An 11,472-nucleotide genomic window follows, 5' to 3' on the forward strand; every position below is an offset into this window, starting at 1 on the left:
GGATTTAGGCGTGGTTGAGACACTGCCTCTGAGCAGCTCCCCTCCTCCACCTCCACCTGGCATGTGTTGCAGTGGAAAGCAGGCTGAGCTGGAGGTTCGAATCCCTCCCTTCCCAGCACACTGGACCCCCAGGTCATCCTTCATAAAATGAAGGGATGAGATATGAGCTCAAAGGCCCCTTTGGGTATGAAAAGTTCTGTGATTCTTCCACTTTTTTTTTTCAAGTTTATTTATTTATTGAGGGGGAGGGGCAGAGAGAGGGAGAGAGAGAATCCCAAGCAGACCTCACACTGTCAGTGCAGAGCCCGAGGCGGGGCTTGAACTCGTGAACCTGTGAGATCGTGACCTGAGCTGAAATCAAGAGTCAGACGCTCGATCGACTGAGTCTCCCAGGCGCTCCTTCTTCCACTTCTTTTAAGCCAAATAAGCTCAGTGCTAAGCATGTTGAGGTCTCAATAAATAAAACTGACTGATTTGATTCAATGAACATATAGTGAAGATTATTCGCACCCAGCACCTCCTACTAGAAAGCTCAAAGATCTAAGACTATGGGGGCAGAAGAGAACAGGTGGCCACTTACTAGATCCCGACACCATGCTGGACACATGCCTGCCTATCCTAGGCAGTTCATGTGTTTTATTTCACCCCCACCTCCCAGTATAACTATAAGACAAGGATTATTTATAGGCAGAGAGAAGGAACTCTCCTCATGTTGTTTTGGTCCGCTGATCAGGATGGGGGCTTCTGCCTTTTCTTTCCTTTCTTTCTTCTTCTTTTTTTTTTTTTTTACAAGAGATGGAGCATGAGCCGGGGCGGGAGCGGGGGGGTGCAGAGAGAGAGGGAGACACAGAATCAGAAGCAGGCTGCAGGCTCTGAGCTGTCAGCACAGAGCCCGATGCGGGGCTCAAACTCATGAATGGTGAGAGATCATGACCTGAGCTCAAGTCCAACGTTTCACTGACTGAGTCATCCAAGCGCTCCGGCCTTTTATTTCCAGGGAGGAGAAAGATCTGGAGCGTGTACATTCCTCTCTCCATCCTAATCATCCTAATCATCCTAATCATTTCCCTTTCTTTGGGGAGGAAGTGCTTCGTTGACTGGTCCATCTCACCAGTGGGCAGGGTCGTTCCCCTGCAGGTGAGGGACACCTGCTGCCCTTCCTCTGTTGGGCCGGAGACTTCACTTGCTGCCCAGCAGCGAGAGGATCCATGAGGACACAGACTAGGCTTGGGCTGTGAGGGTCTGGTCACCACTCCTACCCCCACCTGCTGGCTCGGGCAGGCTGCACTCACCATCTCCATTTGGGAAGCGAATCGGAAGCCCCGAGGTAGCCTCAATTCTAAACCAGATTCTCCAATCCAATCTTTACCCAACTTCTGCATCAGGGTGCTGGCCAATTAACCAAATTAATAGACTGGGTCGTCGGTTTCCCATTAGGGGCAGAGAGAGAGAGAGAGAGAGAGAGAGAGGAGGACAGAAGATCTGAAGCAGGCTCTTGAGGGGACAGCAGCAAGCCCAATGTGGGGCTCGAACTCACGAGCCACAAGATCATGACCTGAGCCCAAGTCGGATGCTCAACTGACTGAGCCACCCAGGTGCCCCTAAGAACCAGTGTTTTAGATAGTGCAGAGTATATTTATCTATCACATTTGACAACAATTCAATCCGTGTGACAACAATTCAATCCGTGTTTGTATGTGTGATTTTGTTCCGCTCCCTTACACAGAGGAACACGCACACAGGCTTGCCTTTCCCTTCCCATAGACCTCACGGGAGGGCCCGTGTGCAATGCAGAAGGGAAAGATCTGCCGAAATGACACATTTCAACCTATATACTGGACACCCGACCAGGAAAAATACCTTTAAGTACCACAAATGGCGTGTGCAATGGCCAGACTTTTGCTGAGACTCTGGGAGGAAGGAACAATGGACACTGCGTGTACTAAAGACGCTAAATTTCAGGTCCAGAAGAGTTTGTTCGGAGACATTTTAGAAGAGAGAGTTCCAGAACCGAAGAGGCCACACAGTCAAGGACCACAGACGAATGAGGGGTAGTCGGCAGAACACAAACTTGTAGAATACTGTGGGGGAATCAGCAACTCAAGCCACCAGTGAGATATTTACTGAATACTTAAAGGAGGTAACTCATGGAAAGGTCTGCCCAAGGAAGCAGATTCTATCATCGTCAAACACAGGTTTTTGGGGGAGGAGGTTAATCCTAAAATGTTTTATTTGCTATGTTTTAAAATATATTAATGTCATAATTTTGTTTTTCGGGCATTTCTTGCCGGCTAATGACTGATGCTGTATTTTCGGATGTTAACGACAGTAATGTATGAATGTTAACACTCTTTGAATATGAAAACTTGACTGGTTTTTGTCCTTTTCTTTAACAGAATGAGTGTGATGGACTCAAATATTTCCCCCTCCTTCCTGGCCTATCCTTAACGAGACGGAAACACTTTTTAGGTGCTGTTGAGTCCACTTCTGGCTTGTTAAACCAAAAGACGAAGGAAAAAGATAGATACGAGGGGGCTAAACAGACATCTCCAGTCAAGGGGAGCAGAGAGAGGCCATAGATGTTAGGGTGTTGGGAACTGGCACCTTCCTCCTGCAGTGTCTGAGGGAGACCGAAGCATCTCTGGGAGACGCGGTTGTGCAGACAAAGTATACTGTCCACTAGAATCTTCTGCAACGATGGAAGTGTTCTGTGCTGTCCGACATGGGGCTCCTGAACATTTGAGACGTGGTTAGTGCACCTGAGCTACTGAAGGTTTGATTTTATTTAAATTGAAGTAATTTAAATTGAAGGGAACATGATTACAGTGAGCCCCAAATTCATAGGTGGGCTTCCGATTCTTCTTCGGGGTGAAGGACGTCCATCCACACCAGTTACCCCTAATTCACCTGTAGTCCTTGACTCTGTGGCCTTTTCGGTTCTGGAACTCTCTGCTGCTCCCTTGACGTGCCTGGGACCTGGTACTCTTATGGAAGTATGAGAACCCAGAGCCTGTGTTCCACTCTCTCTGATCACTGTGGGGTCTAAGGTTGCTCCCCAAGCCTGACTCAGGACAACTCTAAAGGACCTTGTCAGCTGCAGAGCTCGCTAGGCATCGGCTGAGGTCTTTGTCAGGCCTCCACGGCAGCTCGGTTTTCCCCTTTCCTGCTTCTGGCCCCTTCCCTCCCGCTCACAGGCAGCTGCCTGGGGGGCGCTCCCTCACAGGCACCCTGCATGCTCCCCTCCATCTCAGACCTGTTCCTGGGGAGCCGTGGCACCTTTGCATTTTTAAAACTTCTTTTGAATATTTTAGTTACATTAAACGAGGCCAATGCTAGTGAAAAATCATTAAAATGTCAGTTTTAAGAACAAAGCTCTTGAGCCAAAAGTACAAATTTTGTATTGCTTCACGTTGTAAACGCACTAAAGAGAATGGGAGCATGTGCATAATTAGAGTCTTAAAACACCCCGTTTCTAACACTGTTATTTGTCACATAATAAGCTCAGACAAAGATACTCTGTGTTTATGGAAATGCAAATAGCATCACAAATTTGGAACTTCTCTTCACAGGGAATTTGCTGTGCACCAGAATCTAAATGTGTTTCTTATTTTTAAGAGATATTTTCAGCTTATTTAGTTCCAAAGATTCTTTGAAGTTTAAAAGTTAGAAGGAACTAAGGAAGCAGCACGAAGAAAAATATTAACACCAACATTCGTATCAACGCCAAAATTCATCTTAACGCCAGTATTTATATTCACAGCAGGTGAAACACTTCCAATGAGCTCTGACTTTCCCCAGCAGAGGACCACGAGGTCCTGCAGTAGTGACCACTGTCTTCCTACCATACCCACAGCACCAGCATCGTTTTTCCTCTAGGAAGTGATGGTCATTAACATTAACCATCTTATTCTTTTGCACTAAGTGTGTTTAGGGATGACTGATGGACAGCTGTAAGGGCCAAAATATGTTCAATAAATTAGATCAGGGGGACTAATGGTTTCCTGAATCCATAGAAAGAAATGTAATCAGCTTCCTGAAAATTCAATTGTGGGACAGGCACAAAGGTACAAATTAACATTTTACTGATGTGATATTACTTTAATTCTCACAGAGTCATGTGATTTCGTGCAGCTGAAAGTTGGGAGCGGACATGGAGGTAGGAACCAAGTCTCCTCTACAGAAGGCAGAAGTCGCTCCTCAGGCTCTTCCGCCAGACGACTTTCCAGTCTTTGCTGACACAGTACCCTGGGATGGTGTCTCATGACTTCCTGAGGCAGCACTCAGCGCGGAGACAATCTACCTCTACTTATTTTATTATTTTGTTTTGTTTTGTTTTATTTTATTTTATTTATTCCATTTTATTTTATTTATTCTATTTTTATTTTATTTATTTTATTCCATTTTATTTAATTTATTCCATTTTATTTATTTTATTCTATTTTATTTATTTTATTCCATCTTATTTTATTTATTTTATTCTGTATATTTTATTCCATTTTATTCTATTTTATTCATTTTATTTCATTTATTTTATTCCATTTTATTTTATTTATTTTATTCTATTTTATTTATTTTATTTTATTCCATTTTATTTTACTTATTTTATTCCATTTTATTTTATTCTATTTTATTTATTGTTTTATTTATTCCATTTTATTTTATTTATTTTATTCTATTTTATTTATTTTATTCCATCTTATTTTATTTATTTTATTCTATTTTATTTTATTCCATCTTATTTTATTTATTTTATTCTATTTTATTTTATTCCATCTTATTTTATTTATTTTATTCCATTTTATTTTATTTCATTTATTCCATTTTATTTTATTTATTTTATTCTATTTTATTTATTTTATTCCATCTTATTTTATTTATTTTATTCTGTATATTTTATTCCATTTTATTCTATTTTATTCATTTTATTTTATTTATTTTATTCCATTTTATTTTATTTATTTTATTCCATTTTATTTTATTTATTTTATTCTATTTTATTTTATTTATTTTATTCCATTTTACTTTATTCTATTTTATTTATTTTATTTTATTTTATTCCATTTTATTTTACTTATTTTATTCCATTTTATTTTATTCTATTTTATTTATTTTGTTTTATTTATTCCATTTTATTTTATTTATTTTATTCTATTTTATTTATTTTATTCCATTTTATTTATTTTATTCTATTTTATTTTATTCCATCTTATTTTATTTATTTTATTCCATTTTATTTTATTCCATCTTATTTTATTTATTTTATTCCATTTTATTTTATTTATTTTATTCCATTTTTATTTTATTTATTTTATGTGCCTTGAGAACTTGTTTGGAGTTTCTAGCAGGGAATTGCAGCCACTCGTATACCGTTGACTAAAGAATGATCCTCCTCTGTCAGGGAAGGTCATTTTCTTGGACTGAGCGAAGCTTTGGGAGGGACACACCTGGAGCAGTGAGGGAGGAAGGGGACACCTGCCTAGCCGGCTAGATCAGCCAAACCAACCCTGGTGATCAATGGGGTGACAGATGTCATAGCCAGATCACCCTCGCATCCATTTTTTTTTTTTTTACCATAGATTATTTATTTTTTTGTTTCAAGTTTTTATTTAAATGCCAGTTAGTTAACATATACAGTGTAATATCAGTTTCAGGAGTAGAATTCAGTGGTTCATCACTTCTGTACAATACCCAGTGCTCATCTCAACCAGTGCCGTCCTTTATGCCCATCACACATCTAGCCCATCCCCCTCCCACAGCCCTCAGTTTGTTCTCTGTTGTTAAGAGTCCGTTTCACGGTTTGTCTCTCTTTTTCCCCCGAGTTCATCTGTTCTATTTCCTAAATTCCACATATAAGTTCAATCCACATCATTCCAAATAGCAAAATTTCATTCTTTTTGATCGCTTAGTAGCATTCCATTTTATGTATATACCACATTAAAAAAAATAACTTATTGTCAAGTTAGCTAGCATACCAGCGTATACAGTGTGCTCTTGGTTTTGGGAGTAGATTCCCATGATTCATCACTTACATACAACACCCAGTGTTCATCTCAACAAGTGCCCTCCTCAATGCCCATCACCCATTTTCCCCTCTCCCCCACCCCTCCATCAACCCTCAGTTTGTTCTCTGTATTTAAGAATCTCTTACGATTTGCCTCCCTCTTTGTTTGAAATTATTTTTCCCCTTCCCTTCCCCCATGGTCTTCTGTTAAGTTTCTCAAGTTCCACATCACACACTTGGGCTGATGAAAACTTGGGCTGAGTGAAAACATAGGATATCTGTCTTTCTCTGCCTGACTTATTTCACTTAGCATAATACTCCCCAGTTCCACCTATGGTGTTACAAATGGCAGGATTTTATTCTTTCTCATGGCCAAAGCAATATTCCATTATATATAAACCACATCTTCTTTCTTATTAGGAAACTGTCTAAATCCGGGGACTGGTTCTTAGGAAACTGTCTAAATCTGGGGACTGGTCATCAAATTTATTGCACGAATTTATTGTCGATGGACACTTGGGTTCCTTCCATGTACCTCTACTTTAACAAAATGTATGTGGTTGCTTCACCAACTACATAAATTACTAAGACAATGAACCAAGATTACATGTGCTGTGTAAAATATAGGAACCAGACGCAAGCGAGAGAGACCCAGCTCTCGATCCTTTAGGTTGAACCACAGGAATTACCAATATCTGACCATTTTTGACCTACAAAACAGTGATTTTACATGGTTCCACTTAACTGTTATTTATATGAAGCTGAATAAGAATGAGAAAACAATCGCTCCACTTTAGATGAAGGCTTGCCATCGTGGTAAATTAAGACAGCAAATGGACAAATGGAATCTAACCAGAGATGTTCATTGAAGAACAAAATATAAAACAATCCATCATTTAATTTTTTTCTTGTGAATTTACCCTGGTTTCTCAAATCACAGTATTTAGGAAAATCAGAAGCAAATTTCTCTTTCTCTTGGATTTTTACTTGGTACCACGGTTTCAGCTATTGCCTCTATTAAATCTTCTCAAGAAATATTTACTGAGCATCTATTATGTGCCAAACATAGGAGCAAGTGGTAGATATGGAAGGATAGGTTAAAAAATTATCCTTGATCTCATGAGAGATAAAGACACATTAGCAGTGAAAATGCACTGAAGGAAGTATAATTGACAGGTATGTGTGTACATTAAATATGGAAGCCCAAGGGACGGAGGGATGTGCACCGGTGACATGGGGAAGGCTTACTGGAGGATGTGAGGTTTGATAGGAATTTTAAAGAAGAAGGAGGAATTTGCCAGAAGCTGGAGATTATGTGGTACATTCCCTACATCAGAACATTCCAGAGAGAGAAAGCAAGCCTGAACAAAGACAAGAAGGTAAATGACCACATAAACTAGCACAGAATATTGGGTAGATAATAGATGGAAAAAAGGCTGAAGCACCAGACAGAGGTCAGGTCTTGAGAGACTTGATTTTAAGGTGCTTGGACTTTGCACAGGAGGTGACAGAGACTTTGCCGGGTTGTTGTGTGTGTGTGTGGTTTTTTTTTTTCCTTCAACTCAGCTGAAGGAGCAATATTCTCAATACACTCTTACTTTCACCAGCCCGAGTGTGTGATGTTAACAAAAATATTAAGTGCAGTGGCATGATGGCTTTTGAAAGAAAGTGTTCCTTTCGTCGCTAGGTAAAAATACACTGTTTTGTTTTTGTTTTTGCCATTACAGCTAAATTGCTTTCTCCTCACCCCAAACTTCACTCTGAAAATACTACTGACATGGAGTCTTATTAGGAAACTGTCTAAATCTGGGGACTGGTCATCACATTTATTGTACGAATACATAACATGCGAATTATTGGCTAATCGGTTCTTCTGGGCTTCTGTCGGCCTGTCCACTACGGATGTGTACGCATTTCTCTGGCTTCCCGCTGTTCCACGTAACGTAGGTTTTAGACTCTGCATTCAGGGCCTCCTGGCACCCACACACCCTCTTAGAAGGCATCATTTACACGAAGGGCAATCCATTATCCACAATTTGCCCCAGAAGGGGAGAATAGGAGAGTTAAATGGAGATTTTTCCCTTAAAAGAATTTACCAGTGATAACTGGCTTTCGTACCCTTTGGGCCAGGCAGGCCTCTGCGGGATTTTAACGAGGGTGTGATGTGGTATCCAAACTCACAATACACGTACTGAGCCTGCGTGCAGTTGTGTCCGTTTGTTCTCCTGTCTCTGCTCTGCTCTGGAGAGTTCCGGGTCACGTGGCTCCCAGCTGGGCCTGGCCAACAGGAAGCACTGGAGGGAGGCTGGAGAACCTCGAAGGAGGCTCCAGGTGTCTCTCCCACAATCCCTGTGTGCGTGAGCGACTCCACTCCACGGAGGGAGGATCTCCTCCGTGGCTGCCCAAGAGGCCTCTGCGGTTCTGGTTCCTTCCAGGTGACCTGGTGCGTGTTTTCCACCACCACCACCACCTCCTCCCTCTGTCCTGGGAGAGGAGGGACCCACCTGATGTTACGGCTTTCTGGCTGGTCTTACTCTCCCTCCTTTGGCATCTCAGATCTGCGTTTACCTGTGTAATACATTTCCTGAATTACTCCCACAAGGTACATTCCTGTATACATTTCCTGTATGCATTTTCAATGCTTCAGTGTTTTCCTGAGTTTCCATCAGACCCTTAACTGACTTCCTCCGTGTGTCTCACACCTCAGGGTACTTGTTAAGACACACACTTCCACAACATCTAATTAGAATCCTCAGGATAGTGGCCTGGGAATCTAGTTTTTTAACAAGCTCTCTCCAGGTGATTCTATGGATCGGGGGAGTCTTGAAAACAGTCTTGCTGATCCCACAGCTTCGAGGCTTTTCCGGATGCCATTCAGTTACACAAGCACATTTACGGGACGTGCTATGGAAAGCCATTGGTGGGTTTTAAGCGTGAGAATAAAATGATCCGACTTACGTTTTAAAAAGGTCACTGTGGCTTTTGTATGGGGAAGGAATCAAAAGGTGGAAAGGACAGAAGCAGGGAAACAGGGAGGGGCCTGTATGAGATGGTCCAGCTGGGAGATGGTACCATAGCCTGGACACGGCTGAGGTGGGGAGGCAGAGGTAAGTAACTGAATTCAGGGTATGTTCGGGCAGTAGTGCTGACGATGTGTAAGGGTAAGAGGTAGGTCAAGGATGCCTTCTAACCTTCGACTTGGACAATTGAGCCTACAATGATGCCATTTTCTAGGACAGGGAAGACCGTGGGAGGAGCAGGTCTGCAGAAAGCAATTATGGGTTCATTTGGCCATTTGAAATCAGTCCGGCGGATTTACGCTTGCAGGCGGCTTATGAGTTGGCAGGTGCATATAAAATGTCTTTGATTCTAAAGCCTAGACAGTTTGCTAATATTTAAAGCTGTTATTTTCCAATTAATAACTCTAGTTTGTATTTCCTGTGAAATACACAGGGGGACAGCATTTTGAATTTCCCAATTGTAGTTAGTGGTTTACTCTGTATTTTATGCTTAATATTATTTCTAGGGACTAGTAAGTAAATATAATTTCTGTAATTTTTTCTTTTGGAAATGAGAATAAGCTTTTTGGAAGGTTTTGTCTATTATGAACTTTTCAAATTATCTTAATTATATTGCTCAAATAATAAATGGTCTTACTCTTCATTGATCATATTTATCAAAGACAGAAATGGGTCATAAATCTTCTAGTAGAGATGACTGCTTATCTGTCCTTATGTTTATAAGGCCCTGGGCTTTCTACACTTAAATAATGTACAATCAATGAATATAAGGCCGTGAGTTGGATTTTTATTTTATCTAATACTTTTATTACTATAGAATAACTTTTATTCCATTTTATGCTTCTTTGCTTTAAATTGTCATGTCTGATACTCATTTTGCCATAAGTACTCTAAATTTTGCTTGCATTCACTTCATATAGTTTGGTCCATTCTTTTGTTTACTTATCTCCCAGGTCTTTGAGTTTCAGGAGTGTTCTTTTGAGCTGGATAGCATAATGGATTTTACATCTGTTACTTTCTTACAAATATTCTGATTTTGTGTCTCCCTCCTGGTGTTTTTCCACTCCTAACTGTATTGACTTTTGTTTACATTTATTTTCTGTAATGCTTTGTAATTCACACATTTTAATTTAATTCCACTCATCTTCCCTGAGAATATTTATATTAAATTTCAACATGAACACAGTGCACTGAGAAGACCTAAATGTGAGACCTGAAAACATAAACATCCTAGAACAAAACGCAGGCAGTAACTTCTCTGCATTGGTCGTAGCAACACTTTTCTAGATAGGTCTCTTATCCAGAAAACAAAAATAATCTCGGGACTACATCAAAATAAAAAGCTTTTGCACAGTGAGGGAAGCCATCAACAAAACTCAAATACAACCTATGGGACGGGAGACGACATTTACAAATGATATACCCAGTAAGGGGTTAATACGCCCCCAAAACAAGAAGCTCATACAGCTCAACACCAAAAAAACCAACAGTGTGATTAAAAAATGGGCAGAGAGGGGTGAAAGGGCGGGCGTACGCCGGCCGACTCCATCTTGTTCTGTGTCCTTCACCTTGACCACACCTCCTCCCCTTGAGTAATCCCCCCCCCTCACCTGCCTAACAGGACTCGGACCCTTCCCCAGCCAATCGGCTGAGGCCACAGCCATTACCTCACCAACTGCCCCTAGACCCCAATAAAACCTTTGTGCTTTTGAAACTCGCTCTCGCTCCCCGGCATCTCACCCCTAAGTCAGTGCAGGTAGGGGATTGAGCTCGAGCTACTCGAATAAAGGCTCTTTTGCTTTTGCATCGGACTCGGCTCCCTGGCAGTATTTGGGGATCACGAATTCTGGGCATAACAAGGGGTGCCTGGGTGCTCAGTCGGTTAAGCATCCTATTCTTGATTTCTGCTCAGGTCATGATCTCACAGTCATGAGATAGAGCCCCATGTCAGGTTCCGCACTGGGTGTGGGGCTTGCATAAGATTCTCTCTCTCTCTCTCTCTCTCTCTCTCTGAAAAAAATACATGGGCACAGAACCTGAATAGACATTTCCATATAGACATGAAAAGATGCTCAACATCACTGATCCTCAGGGAAATACAAATCAAAACCACAATGAGATAACACCTCACACCTGTCAGAATGGCTAAAATCAAGAAGAGAAGAAACAATTGTTGGCGAGGAGAAAAAAGAGCCCTCGTGCACTGGTGGCAGGAATGCAAACTGACATTGTCACTTTGGAAAACAGTATGGAGATTCCTCAAAAAATTAAAAATGGAAATGCCATATGATCCAATAATTTCACTATTGGGTATTTACCCAGGGAAAATGAAAACACTAACTCGCAGAGATACATGCACCCCTATGTTCACTGCAGCATTATTTACGATAGCCAAGATATGGAAGCAACGTAAGTGTCCATCGATAGAGGAATGGTTAAGGAAATATGGTG

General features: G+C 41.1%; 1 protein-coding gene across 3 annotated transcripts in view; it reads right to left on the reverse strand.

Annotated features, from left to right (window-relative positions):
- DNAAF11 (dynein axonemal assembly factor 11) overlaps nt 1–11,472 on the reverse strand; it is a 79,576-nt gene that overhangs the window by 8,012 nt on the left and 60,092 nt on the right. The window lies entirely within an intron of this gene.

The sequence above is a fragment of the Neofelis nebulosa genome, chromosome 14, assembly GCF_028018385.1.
Source record: "Neofelis nebulosa isolate mNeoNeb1 chromosome 14, mNeoNeb1.pri, whole genome shotgun sequence".
NCBI classification, from domain to species: domain Eukaryota; kingdom Metazoa; phylum Chordata; class Mammalia; order Carnivora; family Felidae; genus Neofelis; species Neofelis nebulosa.